Source organism: Ipomoea nil, unplaced genomic scaffold (assembly GCF_001879475.1).
Source record: "Ipomoea nil cultivar Tokyo-kokei standard unplaced genomic scaffold, Asagao_1.1 scaffold0642, whole genome shotgun sequence".
In the NCBI taxonomy this organism is placed as follows: domain Eukaryota; kingdom Viridiplantae; phylum Streptophyta; class Magnoliopsida; order Solanales; family Convolvulaceae; genus Ipomoea; species Ipomoea nil.
The window spans coordinates 1,484,751-1,497,808 of NW_017617070.1; the positions used below are offsets into that span (position 1 = coordinate 1,484,751).

General features: G+C 29.8%; 1 non-coding gene across 1 annotated transcript; it reads right to left on the reverse strand.

Annotated features, from left to right (window-relative positions):
• Positions 1-7,490: 7,490 nt before the first annotated feature.
• TRNAR-UCU lies at positions 7,491-7,563 on the reverse strand. Its single transcript has one exon. It is a non-coding gene; the product is annotated as a tRNA-Arg (tRNA).
• Positions 7,564-13,058: the final 5,495 nt, after the last annotated feature.

The window sequence follows — 13,058 nt, forward strand, 5'->3', positions numbered from 1 at the left end:
TATATAGGACCTAGTCACTCATGAGTATATATATTGGCAGATTAATTATCTACTGAACTTCTAGTTCAGTTTACTTCTTCTGAACTTCTAGTTCAGTCTACCTAGTACGTGGATTTAAATATTGAAGATCAATCATTCATAGAATTTCTCGGCATTCTATAAAATTTGAGATCTTATCTCCCCCTAATGCCGTGAAATGATCTTCATAAATGTGCAGTCAGCGTACCTAATTATATATTGATCCCTTATCATGGGCTCTAAGAATTTAAATAACAGACGGAGGTTTATAATCAACATATACATGTCCACAAAGGTACGCTATGGTGGTGATATAGGAAAAAGACTGCACACTGTGAATAAAACGTAGATGGGAAATGTTTTGTTTTATACCACGTACTAGGTTCTAGGGGAAATAATTATGATATGCAGTAGGTCAGATTGTGATAACCACAATAACATATAAAACTGATGTCCCCAACAAGACAAAAAATATATAATCAGATATGAAAGCATACATATCAATTGATATTACAAGGGTACACAACAATCATAGGGAAGCTGTGAAGCTTGTCAAATAAACTATATCTTCAAGATCTCCCAAAAATCCTTATCCTCAACTTTACATTAGTTCACTCACTGGTTTGAGAATTGCTTCGTGCAAATTCACATGATATAATTCATTCCCTCATTTGCTTCGGGCAAACTAATATGAAATAATTTAGTCCTTCGTTTGCTTCAGGCAAATTGATATGATATGATCCATTCTATCTTCCAAACCAATAACATCTAAATCAATCATATCATGTATGGCATAAGTCAAAGATCATTCTTATAAAAGAGTATACCACTCCTTAAACAACACAGAATTGCACTAAGCCATAGTCGGAGAGGGATTTGTCATGTTGACATCTTAAATTTAGTCAAAAGATGATTATCATAATTTGTTGATAATAGCAATCCTTCCGGGATTGATATAAGATTTATGGAACAAATAATAATTCAATTTTGAATTAGCAGCCAGTCAATTGCATACGAGAGTTATGTTGCATGCATGAGAAAAATTTTCATATATAAATAAGCATGCAAACTAAGAGAATTAAATCTAAGAAGTAAACTTCCTCTGGAAAATAAAGTTCCAGAAAGTAAAATTTCAAGAAGTAAATCGAGAAGCAAGATTACAGAGGTAAGCTTAGAGATGTAAGCTTAGAGAGGTAAACTTTTTGAATAGTCAATTCGAGTAGTAAAATTAGCAAGAAAAATCAGCAAAGTAAAGTCACTTTGCACTCATAATAATTTGCCTCCAAAAATAACTTTGCACTCAAAAACACATTTGGAGTGTATATATTCCTCGGTTACGCAATAAGTTATTGCGGCCATGAATTATCTTTTCGAATGCTTCAGGCATAAACTAACTTCTCGGATGCTTCAAGCATGAGTTTACTTCTCGGATACGTCATGCCTTAGGCATGAGCTAACCTTTTTGTCCATGAATATATTTTCATGAATTACTTAAACATTATCATGACACTAATCATTTCTTCATCAATACCTTATCATTTCATTATCACAATTTATCGCAATATTTGCTTCAGGCAAATTAGCTAGAATCATCAAGATGATGTTCATTCTCCGATGACCAAATGCTTTGGTGTGCGGCACGTAGGGATCAATGCCCTTCAGACCCACATTGTTAGCAAATCTGCTTCTGGCTAAGATTTTGCCTCGATAAGTTTGGTCATCCTTGAATATCTTGATTACTTTATTTCTTATTCTGAGCTCGAAACTCATACCACACTGGTTATAATCTCGACCACAACCGCTTATGAAGTTACTCAACTAGGTAACATTATGTGCTTCAGGCACCTGTGCAAAATCAACCAAACATGCACTTTGATTCTTCATCAACAACTAGTTATGTTTCTTAGCCACAAGAAGTGCTAAAATCACCTTAGGATGCTTCTCATAATTTGTTGTCTTGTACTACTGCTGGAGTACAAATTACTCACACGAAAAGTTGACAATGTCTTTTCAATTAAATATTTCTCTAAAACTTCTTGTTTAGAGTTTCACTTCTGAGACTATTATGTGCAGAGCTGAATTATAGTCAGTTACTGACTTATAATCTTAAAACTTAAGATTAATCTAGTCAAATTGTGTCCGAGGAAGGACAATAGATGACTACTAGTCAAAATGGTCCTTCAGGGACTTACATAACGCAATAGGGACTTTTTCAATCAAATACTCATTTTTAAGATCGTAGTTCAAGTAGTGACGTATGAAAATGAGAGCTTGTGCCTTCTGGGCATCGGTTCTCTGTGACTTAGCAACAAAATTTTGGCTCGATTTCTTAGATGCCAAATATATTTCAATATCCAAAGCCCAAATGAAATAATTGCTATCGACATGAGCGAGCTCAATAAAATCACATTTGACAATTGAATACGTAATCTACAAAACATATATCATATGTTCTCATATACATTCATAATATCACATGTTTATAGCAAAATAAGGAATCTAACATCTTCTAGATGCAAAATGAACTTTCCGAGATGAAGTCAAAAGATAAAATCAGAAAACAAATTGATCTTTCGAATATACACAAAAACCGAAATGGTGCAACACGAATTGGTGAGGCAAACACCAAATTGATGCAACAAGCATCGACTCGTGTTTATACCATCAACTCGTGCTACAAGCAACAAGGCACGAATCGGTGCGAAAACACCGAATTGATGCAGCAAGCATCGACTCGTGTTTATAGCATCAACTCGCGCTACAGGCAACGAGTGGTGTTTCATTCTCCAATACACCGAATTGATGCTCCCAAGTCATCAATTAAGCTTTAAAGTCTTACTCACTCTTAAGCTTCCACGAAATAAACTTTAGCAATCTTAATTAAAAACCATTCATTCATTGCCTAATCAGGCACAAAAACTAATTGCTAATCACATGCAAACGACATATCATAAAAACATAATAATGCACTACATCATAGGGTATATAACATACAAAGTATGCGAAATGAAAATAATATGTATACATACATTGCATCTTCGTACGAAAAGCCCCATCTATTTACAGAAACATATATATCACATGCTTTTCTTTCAATTTTAAGAATCAAAAATAAAATTGGAAATATATATTCAGGAATTTACACAATCATATATATATGAACCGGTATGTGCAATTCATATTTCAAATTTTAGAATCAATATGTATCATATCAATCATGTATTTCATAATCATATCAAGAGGTGTAGAATCAACATGTGCCATATAAAAACATGTATTATATGAAACCTATGAACATGCTTGCCTAGTATAAAAACATGTATTATAACATGTCCGAGCATACCGTTCACCGAGGAATATGTTGGCGATTCGTGCTGATAACGTGTTGTAATTCGGCGTATCAACTTGTTAGTTCTCGCGTGATAGTTGTATGGTAACGCATCGATTGTATGTATGAAGAATATTGCAATATGGAATGGAAGAGTAGAGAGAAAAACATAACACAAGAATGTAGAACTCAAGAACACAAGTTCTCTCTTTCATTATGCCTTGAACATGTATATATATACATCCATATAACCCTTCATTTTCTATAACATAAATAATGGAATAAATATAAGGCAAATGAAAAGTCTTGTGATAATGGCCATAATAATAATAATATTTATAACATCATAAACTTTAATGTTATCACTATTTTATTTTAAAAAGTCTACAAAAGTCATTGAAATTCTAAACTGAATACATCCTTACAAACCTTCAACAATTTGGATTCTTATCATTTATAATATCCTTACAAAACATGTTACAATAAATCATAAAATAATTATTATAAGATTCATCCTTGAAAGAAAAAAGAATAAAAGCACCTATGAAGCACTTAGTGATGAGAGATCGTTTTTTCGCCTAACTTAGATATCTGGTCAATTGGTGCATTCAATCACTTCATAAATAAATTTAAAACAACTTACAAAATAAAATAAATCTTCAAATAATAAATACCTACTAAATTTACAATAAATATATTTTAAAAAAACAATCATCAAATAATAAACCTACTAAATTTACAAAAAAAAAAAATATTTTATTACACACCTAATGGGACTCGAACCCACAATCGCTTCGCTTCATTAGAAGTCAAACACCTTATCCATTAGGCCATAGGTGCAAATTCCTAATATATGACAAAGTTAATATATATTGTTTTTAATGTCATACATCATTTCAAACTTAGGGGCTGTATTCAATCATGACTTTAGAAAACTTTTAAAATTATAGATTTTAATAAACTTTTATTGACTTTCATAGAATCATTCCAAACTTTTTAAAACTTTGTAAGAATCTATAAAAGTCTGTATAAAAAAATATTCATAAACTTTAATTTTATCAATTTTTTTTTTATTTTAAAAAGTATATAAAAGTTATTAAAATTCTAAATTGAATACATCCTTACAAACCTTCAATAATTTCGATTCTTATCATTTAAAATTTTCTTACAAAATATGTTATAATATATCATAAAATAATTATTATTACATTGATCCTTGAAAAAAAATAGAATAAAAGCACCTATGAAGCACTTAGTGATGAGAGATTCTTATTCCGCCTAACTTAAGGGGGTGTATTCAATCATGATTTTTGATTTTTGTAGAGTTTTAAAAAACTTAGAATGATAGATTTTAATAAACTTTGATTGACTTTCATACAGTACATTCAAAACTTTTTAAAACTTTATAATACTCTATAAAAGTTTATATAAAAAACATTCATAGACGTTTATCAACTTATTATTTTAAAAAGTCTACAAAAGTCATTGAAATTTTAAATTGAATACATCCTTACAACCTTTCAAATGATTTTGATTTTAATCATTTATAATTTTCTTACAAAACATTTATAATATATCATAAAATTCGTCTTTTTATATAGTTCGTCACCCACATCAGCATTCTCAACATTATTATTTTTATCCATAGTATGTTGAGACTTGTATGCTAATTACTAATATATATTATTAAAGATTAATAAACATCAACAAAAAAAAAACTATTTCATTAGAAATTCATAACAATATTGAGCAATAAAATGCATAATAGAAGAATTGATTAAATAAAAAAATATAAAATATAATTACAATTTGCATAATATAAAAAATAAAAATCAAATATTAATAATATATATAAAAAATTATACTTGATATATTGCTAGGCATCACGCAAAGAACTATTATTTGCAATAGCAATTTGAGACTGCAAACAACAACAAGACTGTTTGCAACCCCAAATTGTTGTTAAGAACAGTAGTTCGCTATTTGTATGAATATTATGAAACATTTGACGATGAAAAATTTACTTTATTAATGTATTTAGAGAGAATTAGAGAAAGTTAGGGATAAAAAAATTCATAGAAAAAATAAAAATCAATATAAACGAAGAAATAATGAAGTAAAAATAATATTATATTATTTCGTATTTTTAGAGGATGATTGTAAAGTTTAGGAGTGAGAGAAAAACTGGTAGAGTTTAGGTATGAGGAAAATATAGGATAATGAAGAAAAAAATAATTTTATTAAATTTAGATAGGTTTATAAAGTTTAAATAGGGAGAAAAAATAGAGTTTAAATAGAGAAGGAAAACATTCAAAGTTGTTAGAAAGAAAATTTTGAAATCTTTGGGTTGATGGTTGGATTTCAACAATTTACAGGGCGTTTGATTGGAGGGGGGAATTATGTGGGAAAGGAATTGTAATTCCATGGGAGTTGAATTAATGGGAATAAAGTGGGAATTTAAATTCCAGTGTTTGGTTGACAGGAATAGAATTACTGGGAATTTCAATTCCAATGTTTGGTATACATGGGAATTGAAAGGGAATAAGTAGTATAAAGTCAAAAATGTCTATTATTGTTGTTAGACATTAATTTTAGGTTAAATAATGATGGGGTAATTTTGACACATCACTATCTTTTTTTTTTCCCAGGAATTAAAATCCCAGGGAGGGGGGGGGGGGGGGGGGGGGGAGGGGGGGACATGGGATTTTAATTCCATGAAAATGGGGGAATTGCAATTCCCTCCAACCAAACTTCGGGATTTAATGGCCTTTGGAATTAGGTGGGAATTAAGTGGGAAGGGAATTTAAAATCCCTCCAACCAAACGCCCTGTTATATTTGAGAAGGAAAAGTCAACAAAAGTCCTAAAATTAAAAAGTCTACACATAATAGATTTTAATAAACTTTTATTGACTTTCACAGAATCGTTCAAAACTTTTAAAATGATAGATTTTAATAAACTTTTATTGACTTTCACAGAATCGTTCAAAAGTTTTTAAAACTTTGTAAGACTCATTAAAAATCTATATAAAAAATATTCATAAACTTTAATTTTATAAACTTTTTTTTTTTTAAAACTTTAGAATAGTTATTTAAATTCTAAATTGAATACATCCTTACAAACCTTCAATAATTTCGATTCTTATCATTTATAATTTTCTTACAAAACATGTTATATCATAAAATAGTTATTATACCACTGATCCTCGAAAAAAAAATAGAATAAAAGCACCTATGGAGCACTTAGTGATGAGAGATTCTTATTCCGCCTAACTTAGATATCTGGTCAACAGGTGCATTCAATCCCTTCATAAATAAATTTAACAATACTTACAAAATAAAATAAATCTTCAAATAATAAACCTACTAAATTTTCAAAGAAATTTATGTTATTAACACCAAATCTTCAAATAATAAACATACTTAATTTTCAAGGAAATTTATGTTACTAACACCTAGACGGACTAGAACACACAATCGCTTGATTTGCCTTATCCATTTGGCCATCAGTGCTAATTAATAATATATGACAAAGTAAACATGTTTTTTTATTTTTTTTATTTTTTTTATTTCATACTTCATCGTAAACTTATGGGTGTATTCAATTATGACATTTGAAAACTTTTAAACTGATAGATTTTAATAAACTTTTATTGACTTTCATAGAATCGTTCCAAACTTTTTAAAACTTCGTATGACTCACAAAAAGTCTATGTAAAAACATTTATAAACTTTAATTTTATCAATATTTTATTTCAAAAAGTCTACAAAAGTCATTGGAATTCTATATTGAATACATCCTTACAAACCTTCAATAATTTTGATTCTTATCATTTATAGTTTTCTTACAAAACATGTTACAGTAAATCATAAAATAATTATTATAATATTGATCCTTGAAAGAAAAAAAGAATAAAAGCACCAATGAAGCACTTAGTGATGAGAGATCGTTATTTCGCCTAACATAGATATCTGGTCAATAGGTGCATTCAATCCCTTCATAAATAAATATAAAACAACTTACAAAATAAAATAAATCTTCAAATAATAAATACCTACTAAATTTAAAATAAATATTTAAACAAAAAAAAAAACAATCTTCAAATAATTAACTTTCTAAATTTACAAAAAAAAAAAAAGTTATTACACACCTAGTGGGACTCAAACCCACAATCGCTTGATTAGAAGTCAAGCGCCTTATCCATTAGGCCATAGGTGCAAATTCCAAATATATGACAAAGTTAATATGTTTTTTTTTTTCTAATGTCATACTTCATCTCAAACTTAGGGGCTGTATTCAATCATGACTTTTGAAAACTTTTAAAATTATAGATGTTAATAAACTTTTATTGACTTTCATATAATCGTTCCAAACTTTTTAAAACTTTGTAAAAATCAATAAAAGTCTGTATAAAAAATATTCATAAACTTTAATTTTATCAATTTTTTATTTTTATTTTAGAAAGTATATAAAAGTCATTAAAATTCTAAATTGAATACATCCTTACAAACCTTCAATAATTTCGATTCTTATCATTTAAAATTTTCTTACAAAACATGTTATAATATATCATAAAATAATTATTATTACATTGATCCTTGAAAAAAAAAAGAATAAAAACACCTATGAAGCTCTTAGTTATGAGAGATTCTGTTTCTGCCTAACTTAAGGGGGTGTATTCAATCATTATTTTTGTAGAGTTTTAAAAAACTTTTAAAATGATAGATTTTAATAAACTTTAATTGACTTTCATACCGTCATTCAAAATTTTTTAAAACTTTATAATACTCTATAAAAGTTTATATAAAAAACATTCATAGACTTTTATCAACTTTTTATTTTAAAAAGTCTACAAAAGTCATTGAAATTTTAAATTGAATACATCCTTACAAACTTTCAATGATTTTAATTCTTATCATTAATAATTTTCTTACAAAACATTTATAATATATTATCAAATTCTTATTTTTATATAGTTCGTCACCCACATTAGCATTCTCAACATTATTATTTTTATCCATAGGATGTTGAGACTTGTATGCTAATTACTAATATATATTATTAAATATTAATAAACATCAACAAAAAAAAAAAACTATTTCATTAGAAATTCATAACAATATTTAGCAATAAAATGTATAATAAAAGAATTGATTAAATAAAATATTTAAAAATATAATTACAAGTTGCATAAAATAAAAAAATAAAAACAAATATTAATAATATATATATAAAATTATACTTGATATATTGCTAGGCATCACGCAAAGAACTATTATTTGCAATTGCAATTTGAGACTGCGAACAACAACAAGATTGTTTGCAACCCCAAATTGTTGTTAAGAACAGTAGTTCACTATTCGTAGTACCATTGTTAAAAAAGGGAAAAATATATTACGAATATAAACATAACAAGAATAAAAATCAAAATATATAAGTATTTATATGAATATTATGAAATATTTGACGATGAAAAATTTGCTTTGTTCATGTATTTAGGGAGAATTAGAGAAAGTTAGGGATAAAAAATTAATAGAAAAAATAAAAATCAATATAAACAAGCAATAATGAAGTAAAAATAATATTATTTCAAATTTTAAGCGGAAGATTGTAAAGTTTAGGAGTGAGAAAAAATTGGTAGAGTTTAGGTATGAGGAAAATATAGGATAATGAAGATTTTTTTTTTTTTATTAAATTTAGATAGGTTTATAAAGTTTAAATAGGGAGAAAAAATAGAGTTTAAATAGGGAAGGAAACATTCAAAGTTGTTAGAAAGAAAATTTTGAAATCTTAGGGTTGGTGGTTGGATTTCAACTATTTATATTTGAGAAGGAAAAGTCTACAAAAGTCCTAAACTTAAAAAGTCTACAAATAATAAACCTACTAAATTTACAAAAAAAAAAATAAAAATTATGTTATTACACACCTAGTGGGACTCGAACCCACAATCACTTAATTAAAAGTCAAACACCTTATCCATTAGGCCATAGGTGCAAATTCAATAAGTATGCCAAAGTTAACATGTTTTGTAACACCCCTGATTTCCATACTAGTTTAAACCTTAATCATGCAGATAAACTAACCATAAAAACATATACATCGGAAGACTAGATATGAAATATATGGAAAACGTAGAGTGCTATGCCACGCCCACCCAACGGTGAATGCACAGGCGAAAACATCTGCAACATAATCTATCTATCCAATGACAAATTCAACAACAATAAGTCTAGAGTCTAACAAAGGCACGCAGGCCCAAACCATCACAAAGTTCGAGGGAACTATACTATCTGTCTCTAGACCGTGCTCTCGTCTACTCAGCACCTGAAAGAAACACACATAATATATGGGACGATGCCCGGTCAGCGAATAATGCTGGTAACCCACCAATACATGTGAAATATCATATGTAGATAGTTTATATATACAAAATCATTTGTGAAACGGGGAAATAGTATATATAAGTTCAAAGTCAAGAGTAGAAGTCAAACACAAGACTCTTTGCACTCACAATAAAGATAAGGGAACACATCCCAAGACATCAAGAAGTACAACGACACAAAACAACGACTCAAGGTGTAATCTACCATCACACAGTAGATTATCACCCGACATGCATAACACAAGAGAATAAGGATACAACTATTGGCAACAAATGCCTTTGTGACAACACATGTCACAAATAGAGAAATACACAACAATGGCAACACATGCCTTCGTGACATCACCCATCACGAATTGATATGCCTTCCTTATTCCCGGTTCCAACCTTATGGCTACCCCCAACCTTATGTCTAGTTCCAACCATTACCTCCAGGACCCCTGTACACCAAGTCCAACCTTTTCCCTACGAGGACCGTCGTCCCCATCCGCCAACGACCGCCAACAATTCCACCAATTTCATAGTACACGAGGGTACCGATCACACACATGGCAACACATGCCTTGGCAACACATGCCTCCCAAGAAATACGTGAACCCGACACACAGGTCACAAACTCCATAATCACGTCATGGCCACCACGAGGACCACTGCCGTACCTTGGTCACTAATGTCCCATACCATTAATCGTGCAATCCAGGTACATCCACACACACCACACTACACCACAATAGGAATCAATCAACGGATCACAACGAAGATATGAAAACATACTCAATCAAGGAATGGATCACAATCCGACTCCAACGATGATTAACACAAGTCATCATCCACAATAGGAAAGAACAAACCACACACGCTAGCATTTAGACACCAAACTAGCATGCTTATCAAACGGGTAAACCAACATAGTTCCGAAGAACACACAAGACTCATCATAGTTCAACGAATCAGAATGTTGAACACTTAGCACGATTCAAGACACCAAAAATCTACATGGATTCTTACCGTATAGTTCTAGATATACAAAACATCAAGAAGACACTCGAATAGTTCCACAAAAGAACATCGGGAAGTCAAAAGACCAAATACCGAGTCAAAAGAATCACGGGGAACAAATCCCCCAACAACACCATATATGTACCCGCGGGTGGGGCCACGGGTGGACCCCCACCCGTGGTTCCGCCAGCGGGAACACCATCTCCCACGCTTTGTTCCCCGCGGGTGGGGCGGCAAGTAGGCCACTGCCCGCCGTTCCGCCCGCGGGTACACCTCTATACCACAAATTATCCCTTCGGGGATATTCAACACCAAGCTCAAATTCAAGTCCAAAACATGCCAAATCTCACCAAATACAACAAAATGACTTGAATCAAAGGAATTACCAAGCAATGGCATACAAGAATTTTCAGAAGACAACGCATCAACACTCACATTTCATAGCAAAATCACATGTAGAATCCAATAAATCATCATATAGGTAAGCAAAATACATTTTGTAGAGCATGGGTTACCTCTTGTAGACAAAAACCTTCACTTAACACTTCTCAAAGCTCCTAACAAGGTTCACCTTCCACACCCACTTCAAGAACACACCAAAAGATCATAAAGATTCTATCTTTAAGAAAAGACACCTTAGAAGACACTAAAAACACAAAAGAAACATAGATCTTACCCTCCTAGATGCTCAAAGGGAGGAAAGGTGGAATCTTGGAGATGAACTTTGAAGATCTTGGAAAGTCTAAACTTAGCTTGGAGAGAAAGCTAGCTAGGTTTTTAGAGAAAAGGGAGAGCTTTTTGCTTGGAAAGTGTTAGGATAGAAATGAGAGATCTCTCCTAGGTTAACTTGGAATACAATCATGAAAGGAAATGTCCAATTTACCCTTATTAAAATGAAGAGGTGTAAGGGGACAAGGGAACTACTCACAAAGCTCAAGGTACAACACATGACTTTGGGTTGACTAGTCAATTATTAGTCCACTGACTATTGAATTTTCAGGAATTAGGGAATTAAATTATCAATTGGATTAGGATTAATTACTTAATTAATCCCTTAATTGAATTTGGATTACGGGGTGTCACATGTTTTTTTTAAATATCATAATTAATCTCAAACTTAGGGGCTGTATTCAATCATGACTTTTGAAAACTTTTAAAATGATAGATTTTAATAAACTTTTATTGACTTTCACAGAATCGTTCAAAACTTTTTAAAACTTTGTAAGACTCTATAAAAGTCTATATAAAAAATATTCATAAACTTTAATTTTATAAACTTTTTTTTTTTATTTTAAAAAAGTTTAGAAAAGTTATTGAAATTCTATATATAATACATCCTTACAGACCTTCAATAATTTCGATTCTTATCATTTATAATTTTCGTACAAACATGTTATAATATATCATAAAATAATTATTATAAGACTGATCCTCGAAAAAAAATAGAATAAAAGCACCTACAGAGCACTTAGTGATGAGATATTCTTATTCCGCCTAACTTAGATATCTGGTCAACAGGTGCATTCAATCACTTCATAAATAAATTTAACAATACTTACAAAATAAAATAGATCTTCAAATAATAAACCTACTAAATTTTCAAGGAAATTTATGTTATTAACATCTACACAGACTAGAACCCACAATCGCTTGATTCGCCTTATCTATTTGGCCATCAGTGCTAATTAATAAAATATGACAAAGTTAACACGTTTTTTTTTATTTTTTTTATTTTTTATTTTTTTTATTTTAAATTTCATACTTCATCTTAAACTTAGGGGTGTATTCAATCATGACATTTGAAAACTTTTAAAATGATAGATTTTAATAATCTTTTATTGACTTTCATAGAATCGTTCCAAACATTTTAAAACTTCGTAAGACTCACTAAAAGTCTATGTAAAAACATTTATAAACTTTAATTTTATCAATATTTTATTTTAAAAAGTCTACAAAAGTCATTGAAATTCTAAATTGAATACATCCTTACAAACCTTCAATAATTTTGATTCTTATCATTTATTGTCTTCTTACAAAACATGTTACAATAAATCATAAAATAATTATTATAATATTGATCCTTGAAAGAAAAAAAAAGAATAAAAGCACCTATGAAGCACCTAGTGATGAGAGATCGTTATTTCGCCTAACATAGATATTTGGTCAATAGGTGCATTCAATCCCTTCATAAATAAATTTAAAACAACTTACAAAATAAAATAAATCTTCAAATAATAAATACCTACTAAATTTAAAATAAATATTTAAACAAAAAAAAAACAATCTTCAAATAATAAACCTTCTAAATTTACAAAAAAAAAAAATGTTATTA